Below are 21,460 nucleotides of genomic sequence, written 5' to 3'. Positions count from 1 at the left end.
TGAATGATCAAATTATCTTGTGAAGAAAGCAACATCCCTTAGGATTGAAGCTCTGTGTTTGGTTTTTATGTGTCCAAGTGATAATAAAGAATTCTTACCCTATTTGTATTTTTCTTTCTCTAGACTGCTCTTTTCTTTTGTATGTCAAGAAAGCCTTATAAATATAAGCAAACTTATCACCCATTAAGCAGGAAAGCTTTTTTTTTCTGAGCAGTTAACCAGTTTTGTTACAACAATGAGTACAATTCTTGGTAAACTTCTTTGCTGGCTACTCTTTAGAAGAAATAAAAGTAAATAAAAATCAACATTGACATGGAAAATCCTGTGAGGAAAAGCCAGATAATCGCTTAATTTATATTGCTAAGAATCACCAACCCAGCAATCAAGTGGCTCATGTATTAATTAAAAATGCCAAGGAAAAGAAAAGAAAAGGAAAGGAAAGAAAAGGTGCTTCCCTTCCTCCCATCACCTCTCCCAACCCTGCACCTTGCCCATGGGCACAGCCCTTCCTAGTTCCAATCTGTAACTCTGGGAGAATTTGTTTTGCAATGGTCAACAATGATACTGACATATATCCAACTCTAAAACAAAAGAAGGTAATATTCTCATACTACAAAATGCTTGTGTGACAGGAACTTTTCTAAACTTACCTGTTTGCTTAGAGCTTGTTTAATCCTCTCAACAGTCTGATGGATTTAGGTATAACTAATATCCTTGGCTTACTGATGGCAAAACCAAAGCACAGAGTTAAGTTGTCAAGGTTCAAAAAGAGCCAAGTTTCAACCTAGACAGTATGGTGCCAGAGTGTGTGTGTTCTTAGCCACAGTATTGCATTATAATTCACTCCTTGTCTTGAAGATCATTGCTCAGGTTAATGTATTAATAATCCTGTGAAATGATGTGTTAATGTGCTGTAACAGTGGCCAGTGACCAGGGATGAGTAGAGCAGAATTCTTTGTCAAAGAGTCTTTTCAGGGGCGCCTGGGTGGCTCAGCGGGGTAAAGCCTCTGCCTTCAGCTCAGGTCATGATCCCAGGGTCCTGGGATCAAGCCCCGCATCGGGCTCTCTGCTTGGCAGGGAGCCTGCTTCCTCCTCTCTCTCTCTGCCTGCCTCTCTGCCTGCTTGTGATCTCTGTCAAATAAATAAATAAAATCTTAAAAAAAAAAAGAGTCTTTTCATGGAGGAAAACGACAGAATGAGCACAGCTGCGGAAGACTCCAAGCTTAAAGACCAGGTTCTATTTCGAATGGTAGACTCTAATCGCAAAAGGAGATGGCCATTAATGTGTCAATCATAGAAGCCACATTCCTCACCTGGGAAGTGAAAAATGCAGTCCCAATGTCTTATAAGTTTCCTTTAAACCTTAACATTCTGCAGTCTTCACAGTCGTGTTTACAAATGAGACTCAGAGGCCATACGTTGGTGATCAAACCACCAAGACTTTACCAGGCTTGCAAAACAAGATATTGGGCACAATTTGGGTGCATCATGGGACTGCAGTTCATTGTGCTGAGTAAAAATAGTACATACAGCTGGGGATACAACCATAGAAAAAAGCTACAAAATGTTCCACTTAGCAAGGACCCTACACTCCTCAAACATGCGTCACCCCAGGGCCTTATATTTACAGCATGGTTCTTGTTATGGAATGGAATAGGATAGCTGTATGCTTTGGTTCTTTGGAAAAGTGTTTGCTGTAACCCACTCATGACATAGACGTTTTCTAGCTGAGAGATTTATGAGCCATTATTGAAGATTGCTCATGGATTATTATTGAAGAATGCTCTATCTCTTTCTATCTCTTTGACAACCAAGCATGTTGCCTGGCAACCATTTCCTTGTTGATTTCATATCTCCTCTTATCATTGTTTCTGTAACTTCAGCAAATCTATCCCTATTTTTTTCCCTCCTACACAGAATAAAGTCCCTTTATGTTCCCGAATTACCAGGCAGCAGAAATAGAGTGATAGATCATCAGAATTTATTATAAGATAAGGGGCTGGGTGTTTCAGTACTTTAATTGCATCTCAACTTTGGTTTGCATTTGAAGTATTATGGGACAAATTACTGTTGGATTTTAAAAATACAATCTGTGAGGCCTTGGCAGAGCATGCGATTATATGGGCAGAAAGCAAAGGTGAAAAACTCGAGATTCAGGTTCCTATGTTGTAAAGAATTTGGTCAGAACTGGACTTTCCTGGAGAGCAGGAAGAGCATGGTACTTTGAACACAAAGCAACGAGGCAAGTTCCCCCTTTTTTTTTTAAACTTTTTTTTTTTTTTGTCAGAGAGAGTGAGCACAGGTAGACAGAGTGGCAGGCAGAGGCAGAGGGAGAAGCAGGCTCCCTGCTGAGCAAGGAGCCTGATGTGGGACTCGATCCCAGGACACTGGGATCATGACCTGAGCTAAAGGCAGCCGCTCAACCAACTGAGCCACCCGGGAGTCCCATGTTCCCTTTTTTAATGTAAGAACAGAGGAAGATTCTTAAATCGTTGTAATTCAAACTTGGAAAACACTTAGCACTCAACTGTACCTGAAACCAGGCTGGTGGAAGCCAAGTAGAACCGCTGATAGTCTACAGCTGTTCCCTGAGGACTCCAGCTCCTCTGCTCCAAAGACTTCGCTTATCTTCTGATTAATACCTGAAATTCCGTGACTAAGCTATCATTTCTGTTACTGTGAACATTTAAGTCCTCTTTATAGTAAAAATGCTTACTTAAGGAGTAATTGATCAATTCGGGGCATCTGGGTGGCTCCGTGGGTTAAAGTCTCTGCCTTCGGCTCAGGTCACCATCTCAGGGTCCTGGGATTGAGCCCCACGTCAGGCTCTCTGCTCGGCAGGGAGACTGCTTCCTCCTTTCTCTCTGCCTGCCTCTCTGCCTACTTGTGATCTCTGTCAAATTAAAAAAAATTGATTAATACATAATAAAGAAACAATGTAATTCACCATATTATCAGATTAAAAACAATACTAACTTTGTGATCATCTCAACAGATACAGAAAAAACATTTAAAATTAAATATCTTTTTATGATAACACACAACTCTCAGAAAAATAGAAATGGAAGAAAACCTTCAACCTGATAAAGGGCATCTACAAAAACAAAAACAAAAACAAAAACCAGTACATCTAATATGCTTAATGGTGAAAGAGTGAATGCTTTTACCCTAACATTGAGAATAAGACAAGGATGCTTGTTTTTAATCACTTCTATTCAACATTTTACCAAAGGTTTTAAGCTATGAAATAAAGCAAGAAAAAGAAATAAAAGCTTCCAAATTAGACATTAAAGATTAAAATGGTCTTTACAGACAATATAACTAACTCTGTAGAAAATCCTAAGGAGTATGCAAAATCTACTTGGAACTAATACATAGCAAAATTTCAGGGTACAAGGGCAATACACAAAAATCAATTGCATTTCTATATATGCACATTGAACAATTGAAAATAGAAATTATTTAAAATGCCACTTACAATAACTAATACAAATTACATATGGATAAATTTGACAAAATATGTGAAAGATCTGTATACTGAAAACTACAAAACAAGGCTCAAAGAAATTAAAGAAAACCAAAAATCAGTTGGGAGACCTACTGTGCTTGGGGATCAGAAGATTCAATATTGCTAACATGTCAATTCTCCCCAGATTGATTTATTGATTCAATACAATCCCAATAAAAACCCAGAAGGCTTCTTTGTTTGAAAAGCTAGTCAAAATTTATATTGAGATGCAAAGGACCTAAGATAGCCAAAATAACTTTGAAGTGAAATAAGTCAAGCAGAGAGAGTCAATTATCATATGGTTTCACTTATTTGTGGAGCATAACAAATAGCATGGAGGACAAGGGGCATTAGAGAGGAGTAGGGAATTTGGGTAAATTGGAAGGGGAGGTGAACCATGAGAGACTATGGACTCTGAAAAACAGTCTGAGGGGTTTGAAGTGGCGGGGGGTGGGTGGGAGGTAGGGGTACCAGGTGGTGGGTATTATAGAGGGCATGGCTTGCATGGAGCACTGGGTGTGGTGAAAAAATAATGAATAATGTTTTTCTGAAAATAAATAAATTGGAAAAAGAAAAAGAAGTACAAAGTTGGAGAATTTAAACTACCTTATTTTAAGATGTAATAAAGCCCCAGTAATAATCAAGAAAATGGGGGTATTGAGATCAAAGAGAAAAATTTCTATTTATGTCATATATATGTATATATGATATAAATTTAAAAAGTACATATATACATATATGTATATGTATATATGTAAATATATATGTACATATATGATATAAATAAAAATGTACATATATACATATATAATATGTGTATATATATGTATCGAATACATATAAATAACATTACATGACATATATCATGTTTACATTATACAGATATAGAAAACAGAATAGAGTCCAAAAATACACACACACACACATAAGATCACTTGACTTTCAACAGACGTGCCAAAGCATTCCATGGGAAAAGTACAATCACTTCAACAAATTATGCTGGAACAATTTGACAATCATATTCAAAGATATGAATCTCAACACTTCTGTCTTTCTTATATATACTTTTCAGCTTTACTGAGATGTAATTGAACATAACATTGTGTTAAATTTAAAGTATACAATGTGTGGATCTGACACACTCACATATTGTAAAATGATATGTTATCCGGGAGAGCTGGTTAACCTCTCCACCACAACACATAATTACCATTTCTCTTTTGAGGTGAAAACAATTAAGACCTAGTCTTAGCAATTTTCAAGTATATTATATAGAATTACTACCTATAATCACCAAGTCATTTATTTGATCCCCAGAAATTATTTATCTTATTACTGGAAGCGTGTATCTTTTAAACAGCTTTTCCCATCCCCCCAAACCCCAGGTCCTGGTAACAACCTCTCTGCTTTCTGTTTCTATGAGTTGAGCTTTTTTAGGTTCTACATAAAATTGATAAGTTTTTTACTTTCTCGGACTTATTTCACTTAGACTAATGTCCTCAAATTCAATCCGTGTTCTCTTAAATGGCAGGATAACTCTTCTTTATCGTGGCTGAATATTATTCCTAGATAGATAGGTAAATAGTCAGATAGAAGATATCTCACATTTTCTTTATCCATTCGTCTTTCGACTGACACTTAGGTTGTTTCCATATCTTGGCAATTGTGAATAAAGTAAACATGAGCATACAGATATCTCTTCAAGATCCTGTTTTCACTTCCTTTGGATATATACTAAGAAGTGGAATTGCTGGATCATAGGGTAGTTCTATTTTTAATTTTTATAAGGAAACTCCACACTGTTTTCCAGAGTGGCTGCACCAGTTTGCATTCTCACCAACAGTGCGCAAGTGTTCCTTTTTCTCTACATCCTTACTAACACTTGTTATCTCTTGTCTTTTTGATGACAGCCGTTCTAACAGGTGTGAGGTGATTATCTCCCAGTTTTGAATTGTATTTCCCTGATGATTAAGTGATTCAGAGCAGCTTTTCATGAACCTATTTGGCCATTTGTGTGTGTGTGTGTGTGTGTGTGTGTTTTAAATGTCTACTCAGGGGCACCTGGGTGGCTCAGTGGGTTAAAGCCTCTGCCTTCGGTTCAGGGCATGGTCTCAGGGTCCTGGGATTGAGCCCCGCATCGGGCTCCCTGCTCAACAGGGAGCCTGCTTACCCCCCGCCTTCTCTGCCTACTTGTGATCCCTAACTGTCAAATAAATAAATAAAATCTTTAAAAAAAATGTCTACTCAGTTTCCCCACCCATTTTTAAATTAGATTGTGTTTGGTATTGAACTGCTTATGTATTTTTTTTTAAAGATTTTATTTGTTTAATTGAAAGACAGAGAGAGAGCACAGCAGAGGAAGAGAAGAAGCAGACTCCCCGGTGAGCGAGGAGCCAGATCCCAGGACCCTGGAAACGTGACCTGAGCCAAAGGCAGATGCTTAACTGATTAAGTGACCCAGGGGTCCACTTGAGTTTTTAAAATATATTTTAATATATTCTTAATATTTTAATATATTATCGCATATTTTTGATATATCAGATATATGGTTTTTCAAACATTGTCTCTCATTCCCCAGGATGCCTTTCCATTTTGTTGTTTCTTTTCCTGTACAGGCTTTTTACTTCTGTGTAGTTCCACTTATTTAGTTTTGCTTTTGTTGCTTGTGCTTTGGTGTCATACCCAGAAAATCTCTGCAGAGGCCAATGTCAAGGAGATTTTCCCCTAAGTTTTCTTCTAGGAGTTTTATGATTTCAGGTCTTATGTTTAAGTGTTCAACTCTATTCTGAGTTGATTTTTGTGAGTGGTGTAAGTTAGGGATCCAATTTCGTTGTTCTGCCTTTGATTACCCAGTTTTCCCAGTACCATTTATTGAATAGACTAGCCTTTTTTCATTGAGTATTCTTGGCTTTCTTGTCAAATACTAGTTGACTGTATATGTAAGGGCTTGTTTCTGGGCTCTTGATTCTGCTTCATTGGTCTATAGGTCAGTACCATACTGTTTGGATTATTACATCTTTGTAGTATAATTTGAAATCAGGAAGTGTGATATGTCCATATTTGTTCTTATTTGTCAGGACTACTTGGGCAATTCAGGGTCTTTTGTGGTCCCAAACATATTTTTTTTCTGTTTTTTTCCCCCTATTTCTGTGAAATATGCCATTGGAATATTGAATTTTGATAGCTCCAATGATTAAATCTATGGATGGCTTGGCTAGTATGATCAACCAATTGAACTATATAAATTCTGATCCATGAACATGAATATCTTTCTACTCGTTTGTGTCTCCCATTTTTTTCATTAAAATCCTGTAGTTTTCAGTGTACAGATCTTTCACCTCCTTGATTAAATTTATTCCCAAGTATTTTATTGTTTTTGATGCCACTGTGAGCGGGATTGTTTTCTTTATTTCCTCGTCAGATACTCTGTTGTTAGTGTATAGAAATGCAGGTGGTTTCTGTATATTGATTTTTTATCCTGTAACTTGACTGTTGTCATTGATTAGTTCTAACAGTATTTTGGTTGAGTCTTTAGGGTTTTCTTTATATAAGATCATATCACATCCAGACAAGGATCATTTTCCTTCTTCTTTTCTGATTTGGATGACTTTTTTTTTGTCTTGTTGCTCTGTCTAGGACTTCCAGTAATATGTTGAACACGAGATGCTGAGAGTGGACACCCTTGTCTTGTTCCTGATCTTAGAGGAAAATATTTCAACCTTTCACCATTAAGAGTGGTGTTAGCTATGGGCTTCCTACATGGTGCTTATTAGTTGAAAATCTAAATGTGTTGAAGATATTGAAGTTGTTGAAATATGTTGAGGTGAAGTTGTGTTCCTTCTATACCCAATTTATTGACTGTCTTTATTATGAAAGGATGCTGTATTTTGTTAAATCCTTTTTTTGCATCTATTGAGATGATCACATGATTTTTACCTTTGATTCTATTAATGTGGCATATCATATTTATTGATTTGCTGATGTTATCCCTCCTTTATCCCAGACATAAAATCTACCTGATCATAGTGTATGATCCTTTTACTATGATATTGAATTTGGTTTGCTGATATATTGTTAGGATATTCACATCTATGTTCACCAGAGATATTGGTCTGTAGTTCTCTTTTCTATAATTAAAAAAAAAAAAGATTTTATTTAATTATTTACAGAAGGAAATAGCAAGATCACATGGAGGCAGAGCAGCAGAGGCAGAGAAAGAAGCAGGCTTGGCACTGAGCAGAGAGCCCATGTTGGGCTTGATCTCAGAACCCTGGATCATGACCTGAGCTGAAGGCAGACACTAACTGACTGAGCAACCCAGGCACCCCTGTAGGTCTCCTTTCTTATAGTGTTTTTATCAGGCCATGGTATTAGGGTAATGCTTGCTCATTAAAATGAGTTTGGGAGCATCTCCTCTTCTTCAAGTTTTTGGGAAGAGTTTCAGAAGAATTTGCTTTAATTCTTTAAATATTTGGTAGAACCCAGCAGTGAAAACTTCCAGTCTCGTCTGTAGGCTGTTGGTCTAAGACAGTGTTTTCCAAGGGCTCCTGGGCCATGGCCAAGAAGGGATGGAGGTGGTTCATGGGTCATTTGAGGGTCTGCAGTAGGGACCAAGGTCTTGCTGCCTATTACTTAACTAACAGATGGGTGGAACTTTTCCTGGTCCCTTGAGTATGGTCCTGGATCCCAAAGCTCCAACAAAACCACTTTTGTTTGTGAATAGATGCTGATTTTTTGTTGTTGAGAGGGGGACAAAATGAATGTTGGCTTGTGCTGCTAAGATGCTAATGTCACTCCTCTCCTATGTAATTTTAATATGCAAAATTTAATTACAAACAGAAACACAGACCTGGATGTAAGAGCTTAAAACAAACAAACAAACAAAACAAAACAAAACAAAAAACATCTAGACTAAGACATAGGAGCAAATCTTAGTGATATTGTATGACATTGAGTTTGGTAAAGTATCTTTAAAAATACATAAAAAGATCAAATTATAAAAGAAAAAATTAATATACTGGATCTTACCAAAACAAAACAAAGCAGAAAAATACTTGGTTTTCAAAAGCAAGCCACAGACCAGGAGAAAATATTTGTAAGATACATATTTGACAAAAGACATAATCTAGAATATATAAGGAATACTTGGCACATAATAACAAGTCAAAAATTCAATTTTTTAAAATAAAAGATTTATATAGATACTGTGCCAAGAAGATATGTGATGCCAAAAAGCACACGAAAAGATGTTCAATGTCATTAGTCATTAGGGAAATGCAGATTTAAACCACAATGAGACATAGATGCAGTAGATTGGTTAAGTGAAAAAGATTCATCATACTAAGTATACACTACTGATGGTGACATAAGCATCACACCATTCTGGAAAACAATTTCTCAAAAGGTTAAATATGTACCTAACATAGGACCCAGCCTTTCCACTTCTAGGTATTTACCAGAAAAGAAAGCACATGTCCACACAAAGAGTATATGCAAAAGTCCATTGCAGTTTTATCTGTAATAATCAAAACCTGAAAACAGCCCAAATGTCAATCAACAAACAGATGAACGTACAAGTTGTGGCATATCCATATAACAGAATACTACTCAGCAAAAAAGTATCAAATTATCGATACATTCTGTAATGTGCATGAGTCTCAAAATGACTCTGTTGAATGAAAGAAGCCAGATGAGAATCAAAGCACACTCTGCATGAGTCTGTTTCTATAACATTTTAGTAATTGTAAACTGATCAAAAGTGACAGAAAGCAGATCGGTGGTTGCCTGGGGACAGGACTAGGGGTAGGAAGAGAGAGAGATTACAGAAAGAAGGAGGACATTTGGGAGGCTAAGGGATACATTCACTATCTTGATTGTGATGGTGATTTCCCAGATGTCTATGTGTGTCAAACTCAGCAAATTATACCCTTTATATAAGTGCCATTTATTGTATGTGAATATAACTCAATAAAGTTGTTTAAAGCCTCTCTCCTACAGCCATTCCTTCTTCCCACTCCCAGCAACACCACCTATGGCCAGGCCCTTATTATATTTTGCCTGCTCTACAGTTACACCTTCAGAGTTCTCCCTGTTTAGTACCCTCCAACCAACCCATTCTTTGATGTTAAAAGATAAAAAAAAATAATAATCAGCTAAGAACCTACCAACTTCTGCTCTAAAATCCCATGACCAACTGACTTAAGGAACAGTAATAACTATGTGCCAAAGACTTGACATACATTCTTTCATTCCTACAATAATCTTTTAATGCAAACATTATTACCTTCATTCCCACTTTCAGACAAGTCAAAGGATGTGACTCAGTTCAAATAGCAGCACAGGATAAAAACTGTAAATGTATGTATGGACGTGTGCATCTGCGCGGTATAGAATTTATGTATCAGTGTTCTCAACAGAGATGATTTTGCTCCCCGTCCCCAGGGATATGTGGCAATATCTGGACACATTCTTGCTTGTCATGACTCGGGGGAGGTGTTACTGGAATGGAGTAGCGGGAGGCCAGTGAGGCTGCCAAACGTCCCAGTCTGCACAGGACAGCCCCCCGGCAACAAAGAGTTGTCTGACCCCAAACGTCAATAATGCCGAGGTTGAGAATCCCGGAAGCAGAACTGTGAGTGCCCCTTTCTCTTTCTGGAATGCTGATTTTTACTCTATGTACCTGCTGAAATACACCTGCAAGTCACCTGTCACCACTCCCTCTGCCACCTGAATCCTTCCCTGGTGATGCCGTGTTCTTGTTCACATCTTCTCTGTTGCTCTTTGTGTGGATCTCCTTTAAACACTTACCAGGTATATCTTGGAAAGATTGCTAGTGCCCCGTCTGAAACCTGCTAATAGACTATAAACGCCTTGAGAGCAAAGACCCATTTCCTGCTTATTTCTTTATATCTTCTTCAGATCATAGTAATTTGGCTAATACATAAAACAGAACCCAGGAAGCACTATCACACCAAAGATGCTGTACATCCCTGTTGGAGTGTGAAGAAGAGAAAGATCAGTTCAGACAGAGAGACATCCAGGAGATCAAATCCAACCCAACTTGCCTGTTACTAACAAACTGACTATCAGACACAAAGTATCGACTCTTTTACAGTGATATGTGAAAGTAATTCAATTGCGTGTGTATTTATTCTGCCAGGTTAGCTTTGGAGTTCTCTCACTGACTTTTATATTCCCAACATCCAACCTTTGTTAAATCAGTGAGGGAGGAAATGAATGAGTGAATGAGTGAGGGAATGAATGCATACAATCAGGTGCCCGTGTCCAGTGACCAGACAGGGATTTAAAAGGAGATGGTACGCTGCTGCTGGGTGGAGCTTCTGAAATGATATGCTGAGCTCCCACTTCTTCCTTTTATGTTCAGTTCAGAGGAAAACTGTCTAGACCGTTCTCCAGCAAACCTGGAACATGCACAGAAACTGGAGAAATGGAATGATGTCATGGGCATTTGTCTAAGTGCACAGAGCCTTGCTGGGGTTAACTTGGCCTGTTAAGCACATACTGAAAGGAGAATGTTTCAAGAGTAATAGTATGTTTCTCAAGTAAAATTTTCCATAACGATAGCCTGATCTTATTTTTTTTTTTTAATGTGCTCTATTTTGTTTGCAGGCACAAGTATCATCAGGATGACTAATTAGGGACTGGTGTTTACTAGGTATGTTAATGGGACAGTTATGATTGAACAAATGATCCATCAAAATTACTGATTTTGATCTTTTCTTTTTCTACCACAGTCAAATGTCTGTCACATGGGCAGTAGGACCTGTGTTAAATGACTCAGAAGTTCCTTTACGGTCTTATGATGCTATGTGAGACAGCATCAATTATCGATAAGTGATCTATCCTTTTTTAAAAAGATATTTTATTTATTTGAGAGAGAGAGAGAGAGCACAAAGGGGCAGGAGGGAGGAGGGGTAGAGGAAGAAGCAGGCTTTCCGCTGAGCAGGGAACCTGACACAGGGCTCGAACCCAGGACCCTGAGATCATGACTAGAGCTGAAGGCAGATGCTTAATGACTGAGCCCCCCCCTCCCCCGGCGTTCTTATAAGTGATCTCTTCTTAGGGCTGAAACAGAGACTGAAATGCAGCTTGATTTATATGTTCTAACAACACAAGGAAAAGGATCCCCAGAAGTAAATCACAGAGGGGATGTTGGGCACACCTGGCTTCACAGGTCAAAGGGAAAATCATATCTGGACAGGTCCCAGCACATGGAAACAATACTGGCCACCTTTGAAAATACCCAGGAGCAGAAAAAAAAAAAATCTTTACTTTCAGAAAGCGTGTTACATAAGGGTTTTTCAAGATTGATAACGAAACACCTTCTATATGCCAGGCATGTTCTAGTCATAATTTTGACTTCTCTCTGGTCATAGAAGTAAGTGTGTCATTAGCTCATTTATACGAGTGAAGAGACCAAGGTCCAGAGTGTAGGTCTAATGAGCCAGGATTCGAACCAAGCTTGACTCCAAACCCCAGGCTCTCCTCACCACCCCTCTGCACCTCTCAGCAAACAACTGTGGTAACAGGGCATAGGGTAGGGACAGATGGACAGGTCTGGGGCGAAGACGGACAGGTGTAAGAGGGGAGTAGCAGACAACCTTGGCTGCTTTTGAACTCAAAGAATTATAAAGGCCAAGGATGTTCCTACCAGAGTTTGGTAGTTCTTGAAGACACTTTGCCTCCATTTCAAAATAAAGTTGGAGCTTTTTCAATAGGAAATCCAAAATAGCAAGTTACCAATAAAAATGGGTGTGAGATTTCGAGAGCCGCCCTCGACCTATCCGTCACCCACTGCCTTCTGACAGCGACTGAGTCACAGCTGAGTAAGGCCTCCACTCCTCAGTACCTCCTCCACTGCCCAGCTCTTGAGCCCAAGGTGTCCGTGAATCACCAGGTTATAGAAGCGCAACCTGAACCGGATGAAGAGGAGAGAAAGTGGGGATTACTGGCAGTTTCAACCCCAGAAATGGCAGAGGTGTGGCTGCCCTCAGGAACATACCCAACGGGGCTTCCAAGGCTCTGGGCTTGTCCCTTTTCCTGTCTTTTCATGTGTCATTCTGATTTCCTCATACAGAATTTCTTCACAAAGCAGGAAGCCCATTTTCACATCTCTGAGTGTCATGGCCGAGGAAGAATGGGGACTCACCTCTCTGGTCTCTGGGCAGAACCGGGGCCTGGCGGTCAGGCCCTGAAAGTCAGGCACCCAGTGAAGCCAAGTGCACGGAGCTTGGCTCCTGGGCCGGGGCGGGTGTGGAAGCCGTAACCTCTCTTCATGACACACGCTCCAGGCAGAGGAGCAGAATGTCTCCAAAGAAAGCAATGGCTGGTCTGTACACACAAGATTCTAGGTGTCCACTGTCACTGCCCAAGGAAACCTCTGCCAGTGTCTTCTGGGCACCGCTAGGGAGAGGGGGCACAGGGTTGGAAATCAGGCGGTAACTATCCATACTGTAACTCTTTACACTCAAGGATTAAAAGCCAATCCAGGATTTTACAGGAATTTTATGTTCAAAATATTATTTACTTACGCACTATCTCACAAGTGTATCCTTACAGATTTACAAATATCTATTTAAAAGTATCTTTCTGATGCTGAAAAGCTGAATGAGGATATTTAAACAAATTTAGATGCAGAGGAGGGGTTCCTTTGAAGAAAGTGAGACGCATCCGCTTGAAACCACAGTGGAATCTGATTTTTTTTAAAGATTTATTTATTTACTTTTGGGAGAGAGAGAGAGAATGGAGAGAAAGAGAGAGAGAAAAAGAGAGAGAGAGAATGGAGAGAGAGAAAGAAAGAGAGAGAAAGAGAGAATCCTGAAGCAGGCTCCCTGCTGAGCACAGAGCCCAACCCGGGGCTTGATCCCAGGACCCTGAGACCATGACATGAGCAGAAATCAAGAGCTGGCCACTTAACCGACTGAGCCACCCAGCTGCCCCTGGAATCTGATTTTAAAGGAAACACAGGTCCCTCCACTTCTCCCAGAATTGCCTGCAGCAACACGGGAAGGATCAGAAGAAGACATCTTGCCTTTGATAAAATTGAGTGATGACTGGAATGTGTGCCGTGGGTTCAAGTGGATGGCTTCTTTGTGTAAATCTGAGTGAACCCTCCCTGCTCCCTCGGGTATAGATTGTCCCCTGGAGGCCTCCAGGGGCGCTGGGCACTAGGGACCGAGCCATGGAGGGTGCTGCTTGTGGGAACTTCCCTGCTGGCTGCTTGGGGTGGGGAGGGCAGAGGACGGACGGGAAGAACTAAGGACACATTCATTCTTGGTCCCAACGTGCGGTTCCAGGGACGTGTTTTGGCTCACTCCGTCACTGGGGGCCAATCCCTTCTCTCCCACCCTCACCAGCATAGGGAGCTTCGGGGGGCTTCTGTGACCTAGAGAATGCGCTTGTGGATGAAGGGGGCCAGGTTAAACCATGTCTGCAAAGTTGCCGGACTGGGTTGAGTGTTGAGCTTCTGGGCCTTAGGGCCCGAGAGTCACACCTGGCCTGCCTCCTCTCACCTCCTTTTTTCTCCTCACAGGGACATTTTCTCAATTCACAGATACCACTAATGGCTCCAGCTGGGCTCCCTCTGGTGCTCCGTCCTGCAGACACAGCCAGCCCCATGCCAGACTCATGGGGCCAGCACGGGCGCTGTCCCATATGGTTCTTTCCTCTGCCTGGGTCTGCTGGGTGTCTTGCCCCCAAATCTAGAAGGAATGGGTGGGCCGCAGTAAGTAATAGGGTGAGCTCTAGACATACCAACATCTGAGTGAGGTTCTTTCTGTTGAGGGACACCCAGCCTTGGTGTGGCCCAGACATACCCTTCCTGGAAGAGATTTGAGGTTGTGGAAAAGGAGGGATGAGACGAGAGAGGATCTGCCAGGTTTCCGGCTGGTGATTGGGGGTGGGTGTGGGTTGGCGGTGGAGCCATCTGTCCTCTCCTTCTCCCTGCCCTGAGGGCTTCCAGGGCAGCCCTGCATGCTTTCCAGAACTGTGGGAAAATGAGCAAGATCTCTGGGTTCTAGGTAGACTGAAAAGGGAAGTCCTCTGGAGGTTCCTGAGAAATTAGAGAAGAATTTGGAGAACCTGATTGGCTATTTGATATTACCTGACTGTTCCTAAGTCACAGTCCCTTTCTCTAGTATTATGGGACCAAAGTCTCTGAGAATAACTCAGAACATTGTTTCTTAAAATTTAGCGGGCACAAAAATTAGTTGAGATTTTGTTAAAACACAGACTCCTGGACCTTAGCCTTTCTGCTCACACCCTAAATTTCTCGCATGTTTGTGGGGCTGCTGCTAGTTCAGGGAACCCCACTTTGAGTAGCGCTGACTAAGAAGACAATGCTCGTTGTCCCGCAGAATCCTACAAGACTCGTTATCCACCCCAGAGTCAGATGGCACTCCCAGTTCAAGCATGACTTGGGAAAATGTTGGTAAAGATTTCCTAAACATCAAATGTTGCAACAACAGCTGTCTGCCTCCTGTGCAGTTGGGACACTCGTAGGACAAGAGAAACTAGAAGAGAGGTTCCTGATACGATGCTCAGGTCTCATCTTCCTGAGTTCCACACCATCACCAGGTTCTGATTCTGGGAAAGGGAAGGTGGAGGCAGATGGGCAAGCAGAGATTCCACTCATGTTGCCAAGGGAGACAAGGACAAAGAAGAACAGAAATTCATTCCTATCTGTGGCTGCTCAGGACCGTTAGGGGAGAGGAAGTGGTTGAGACCGCAGGGTGACTGACAAGGAGCCCAGGAGTTGGGAGTGGGAGCATATTTATCAGTTTTCTGGAGTTCCTTCCATTCCTGTGTATTAAGAATGCTGATGAAAAAACTCTCTCATGGCAATAGATCTCTGAAACTTGCTAATATTTCTTAACACTTTCATCTGTAAGTGGACAAAAAAAAAAGTCCCTCAATTTTAGACTTTATTGACAGTTAAAAAGTACCCTTATGAACTGTGTTGTCTTAATGTCTTTTGTAAGAATTGTACAACGTCAAAAAGAGCACAGCAGCCTCTGTTATGCTCACTCTAAAGCTGAGAAAACAGAGGCCCAAAGAATGCATGTGACTTGCCAGAGACTGGACAATGGCTTTGTCTCCAAATCATTTGCCTGCCATTGAAGAATTCTAGAAAGATCTAAAATGTACACTTTGAGTGACTCATCAGCAAAAGAGGGACTTTCCTTTAAGTGGTTTTATGATGTGTATAACAAGCATGTATCTGCAAACTGCCTGAGTTTTTAGAGATTATTTTAACCTACCCTCCTTCAAGAGATAAGGAGACAGAGGTTTAGAGAGGCTGATTGATATTCTGTGATTCCAGAAGTCGTCCAAATGTGTTTTATGAATTACCGCCTCAATTGTGTTAATTGTATAGTTTTATTCTGCCCCACTAAGACATCACAGAACACTTACTTTGCAATCAGGTTATTCCTTCAATAAAGATATTGCAAAAGGGACATGGACTCTGTTTTTAGTGCAGAAATGGAAAATTCATACCTTATCCTAAAGGACACCATCCCTCCCAGGCATTTACAGAAGCCCAGAAAGCCAGATGCATTGCCCTGAGCTAGGGCAAGTTCATACCCGCACCCTCGGTGACGGGAAGACGCCTCCTCTTGGATATCACCATCTTCTCTAGCAAGAAAGTCAATGAGACAGATGCTTGGCAAAGCCTGCTAGGAGCCGGCCAGATGTTGTGAGGCCAACACGACTAGTGGTCTGACTGCCCTCAGCAGGCTTTCGGCCACCACCCAGAAGACAGACTGTAGGCAGCGCTGGCGGGCGGGTGTGAGGTAAGCAGAGGGAAGAGCAGTGGATTCTCACTGGTTGGTTTAGCGAGGACTTCATGCTTTTGATGGCTCTTGGGGCAAGATTTCAAAAAAATTAATGGAAGAGATCTACGATTCCAACTCAAAGGCTAGCCGCTTTGGAAAATAACTGTGTGATCGTAGGCTGCCGCTTACATAACTTCCACTCACAGTAAAGCAACACCAGCCCTGTGACTTTGCAGGTTGCCCAAGCAGATGGCCCCATGGATGCTGGTCTCCTCAGAGCTGCTTTTAACCGGGGCACAACCCCATCTGAGGCACAAGGCCCCTTCCGCCTGTGCTCACTTCCTATATCCGTGCTCAGTTCTGACCATCTCCATGCTCTTGGCCCAGCGAGAGACTCTCTTATCACAATACCTGATTCAGCTCGTTGTAATAGTGAGGAGGTGCCCGGCTGAGTAGGGAACCTCCTGGCTACAAGATCAAGTCCATACATCTCGTTCCTCGGGAAGGAGCCAAGTCACGGAAAAACCGTGTTTTCAGTAGACGCTCAAAGTTTATCAAGATAGGCAAGAAACTCAGCAATCATCTTGCTCCCAAATCCATCTTCCCTCAAGAGTCTCCCCAGCCCATGTGGCACCTCCCTGAGAACCTGAGAATCGGAAATGGAGGCCCTTTCCTCTGGATTTCAGCTGCCCTGCCCCTGGGCCTGCCAGGTTGGCAGGACGCTCAGCAGCCCTGTTTCCCCACTCACGTGCCGATTGCAAGTGTGGAGGACTTAACCCAGCCACGCCCGCTATATGAAGGAGCTGAGGGAAAAGTGGGAAGGGAGGCGTTCCCAGCTGGCATGGGGACTTTGGACAGGCCTCGTGGCTTCGTAAGGCACTGACTAGAGCAACAAAGTCAAGATAAATGGGTATAGGTGGGGGGAAAACAAACATGGCAATTTTACCCTCAGTCTGAAAAAAGTGTGTTTGCCATTGAAAACCCTCTTTCTAGAGTATTGATGGCTGGGAATGTGGCATGGTGAGGTGACCAGCGGCGACAGCATCGCTGGGGAACTCATTAGAAACAAATTCTTAGGGCTCATCGCAGACGGACGGAATTAGAAATTCTAGGGTTTAAACAAGAATAGCAAATGGCTCTTCTGAGGCACACAAGAGTCAAGAAGCTGGCCAGACCACATGGGTTCCTAGCCTAGATCTGTCACTCTGGGACCGTCACTTAACCACCCAAAAGTCCTCTTTTCCTTCCTTCCTTCCTTCCTTCCTTCCTTCCTTCCTTCCTTCCTTCCCTCTCTTCGCTTCCCTTCCTTTCTGATTTTATTTTTATTTGTGAGGGAGAGGCAGCATGAGAAGGAGGAGAATCAGGGGGAGCAGACTCCCCGCTGAGCAGGGAGCCTGATGCGGGGCTCAATCCCAGGAGCGTGGCATCATGACTTGAAATGAAGGCAGATGCTTAACTGACTGAGCTACTCAGCAGCCCCCCCCTCCCCCGGCACAATGTCCCCTTCTATATTTAAAATAGATGCAATAACAATAATAGTTCAGATAGTTATTTTGGAAATTGAGATCGTAAACGTAAAGCACTTGGAATAGTGTCCAACACATAGCAGTCAGTACACATGTTTGCAATTATTGACACCAGCCAAAAATAAGTATCAAGTGTCCTTGGAAGACTGCAACCCTGCACTGCCCCTGGGCTAGTCTCCCTAGCTGAGTGCGGGCCCCTCAGGGAAGGAAATGAAAGAGGATGCCAGTGGCCTGGGCCCCAGTCGCTCACGTTGCACGCCCAGAGGAACAGAGCAAGGTCCCGCCGGCCCGTGGCAGCCCCAGAAAAGCACAAGTGCCCACAGAGCGACAGGTGAAAGTTCCCGGGCAGTGGGAGCGTCTCCTAGACTTCACTCACCTGCGGGATCTAAGGGCCTTCCAAAGACAGCGATGTATCAGCTGAGATCAGAATGTGTGACGCTCCTATCTAGCTCTTTGTGACACTCACCATTGCTCTCAGCAATATGTTGTTTAAATCAGGTGGTCCCCGTCCTAATTAGGTAATATTTGCATCCCTATTTTATAGAGGAGAAAAGTGAAAAGGATGAAAACCCAGGTCACAGAGTGGAGAAGTGGCCTCGGATAGAATTCGAACCCAAGCAGACAGGACTCTGGGCCACGCTCTTCACCCTGTGTTGCTGGTGGAAGCGCAGAAAGAACCTGGGGTGGGGGTCACTGGGGCAGGAGTGTGGGGGAAGTGGAGCTGGGGAGGAGGTCGGGCTCAGGCCATGGACTTGTTTTCACACCGAGAGCAGAGAAACAGCGCGGCAGGATTGCAAGCACTAGGCAGGAGGGGCTGAGGGCACGGGATCAGATGGTTGCCCTCCTTCCTTCCCTCCTCACTGGACCGCACAGCCCGGGGCACAGGGGAAGGAACGTGCTGAGGTCCAGGGAAGGCCCCGGGACAGAGAGGCCAGGGCTGGCAAGGGACACCAAGGAAGTGGCTCGAGGCCCAGAAAATAGGTTTCTCTGGTGGTTGTTAGATCCCCATTCTGAGGTGCCCACTGTGTCACAGCCTGTGTGGATGGTACAGCTGGTGTCGTGCGGCACAAGGCATGTGTGGCCCCGGGGGGCTCTGTGGGCAGCCATGAAAAGTTAGATGCTAAGAGACTAATTTCGGGATGTGAAAAATCATATGGTGAGGTGAGAAAAAGCAAGCTGTAGAGCAGATGGCGTATGTTCCCAGTTCTCACACATGTGCGCAAACACACACACACATACACACTGGAAAATACCCAGAGGGCGTCTACTAAAATGTTAACATCAATTATCCCTGAACAAAGATTAAAGTCGATTTTTACAATTTTCTCTCTGTGCCGGTGTATGTTTTTTTGTTTGTTTGCTATTGTTGTCTCTCCTCCTGTATCTTTTTTGCAATGATCCCTGGCTACTTTTATAATCAGACAAATAAGTTCTTTTAAAACCCGTTTATTAGTGTATGAAGCTATTAAACAGTGAGCGCACCCTTCCCAGTCCCAGGGGAGCTGGGAGGAAGTACTGAAACATGGGCTCATCTGTCACAGCTGAAGCCTGACTCCTGGTGGACAGAAGTATCATGGACAGACCTCTAGTTGAAGACACATACATAAATAGTTAGGTGAAAGTTTTTTTATTCACTCATTTATCATTCAACAAATTTGTAGTGATCACATTCTAAATGCCAACCATGATGGGAATATGAAAACAAGTTTAATTAGTGTTTATAAGTCATATTTATAATAAAATTATGTTGCCTCTCCTATTGTTCAGCTTTTCTCAATCTCAATAGTATGGCCCTGTTCCTCAGAGACTAAGGCTGTTACTGAGAATGGGATATTTTTCTTAGTATCTTTTCTGACTACAGTTAGTTGTCCAGAATCTACTAATTTTCATGTACTGTTAACATTGAACCATTTTCCTAGACTCCATTGTTAATTTTTCAAACTATTCTTTCTGGTTCTCAAGGCATATATATAAAATCATGCAGAATTCTCTTTTCAAATACAGAAGTTATCTCTTATTTCAGAGATCTGGCCGTTCTAAGTGTTCATCACTTATTCCTTTAAATCGATTCTCCACCGTCTTGCGTTGCATCTTAACCAGGAAAACTTCCATAGGTTCGGCCAATGGGAGGCACCACCAAGAGATCAGAGGGTAGGAGAGGGGTTAAGCTATTCATTTCCCTTTCACGTATTTTGCTCCCCTATTTCTGCCAAGAGGTACTGTAGCTGCCGAACTCTTCTGCTTCTACGTACAGCCACCATCCTGGTCAGAAGGCAGTCCTAGCGTTTCCCCTGAGCTCTCTCCCCTTGCCTCCTCAGGTCTTGGGTTGGAATTGCTTCCTGTGGTTGTAAACTGTAAATAGTTTTATTAAATTAAATATCCAAATATTCATAAAGATGATGGATTGAACCTACATTTAATTTTTTTCTCAAGGACCCCCACTCCCTCCAAAAACTACGGTAATCTTTAAAAGTCATCAGCTGTTAAAATGATAGAGAACAAGTGATAATGGCAACACAGTGTTGGAGGTTGTGAAGACAACGGGCAAATGGTAACTGACTTGAGAGATCCTGGTGGGGAAAGGCAAGAACCCACCTGATCCATGTGGCAGATGTCTCAAAAGCTTGGGCAGTGGCAGGTATGCTCTCTTATTCCAGGTGATTGGGGAATCTCTGAACTAGACCCAAAGAGAGTTGGCGGGGGGGGTAATTGCTGGCTACTAATTCATATTCAGAGATCAAGGGGACATAGACATACTGATTGCTGTATGATGACTACCAGAATACAGGGAGCCAATCTCAACCTACTCAGCGGGAGAAGAGTTTCTCTGGGGCCCTAACCAGCCTAATAGCCTAACCAACAAATAGCTCAGTAAGGATCGAAGTCCACTCCCACCAAGAGCTCAGAGCTTTTAGTCTGAAAGAGACTAAAACAAACAGAAAATAACATGGAAGAGAGTATATAGGGAGAAAATTAAAAAGAAATTTAATATCCTTAGGGAGATAAGATAAGCAGTCATCACATGAATGAGTAAGCAAACACAGGCTACTCCCCCCAAATCAAAGGGGAACATTAAAAGTGAGCTCTTGGAGATTTAAAATGTGATGATGGTAAAAATGAAGGGATGAAAGTAAATTTTTGGAATCTCCCAGGAGGTAGAGCAAAAAGACAAAAGGATGAGCAACAAGGAGGGAAGAAAAACATCAGTTCAAGAGGGCCAATCTCCGGGAAAATGGAGGTGAGGAAGTGCACTCTCTCTTCAAGCATATTCCTCATCACACCACTCCTCACCATGCCCGCTCCCACCAATCCTGTCACCTCCTCCACCGGAGCAAGCAAATTCTGATGCCCCTTCTCCTTGCTTTGCCCTGCTTTCCCTCAACAATGCGGCGAGTGCTATCCTTACAAAATGTGTCACTGTGACACTCCTTTGCCAGAATGATTGAGTAAAAGCCAGTCTTTCCCAGGACTAGGAAGGTGCCACATTAATCCAAACCCCCATCATCTCTTCTCCACTTCCACTACTTCTTCCATCCCAATTTGACTCACCTCCTCTGTAGCACTGAGCCAGCCAGGCACCTTCCTTCAGGGCCTTTGTACTTGCTGTTCCCTCTGCTTGGAACGCTCTCCCT

Source organism: Neovison vison, chromosome 1 (genome assembly GCF_020171115.1).
Source record: "Neovison vison isolate M4711 chromosome 1, ASM_NN_V1, whole genome shotgun sequence".
In the NCBI taxonomy this organism is placed as follows: Eukaryota; Metazoa; Chordata; class Mammalia; order Carnivora; family Mustelidae; genus Neogale; species Neogale vison.
This window is presented reverse-complemented; position numbering follows the sequence as displayed.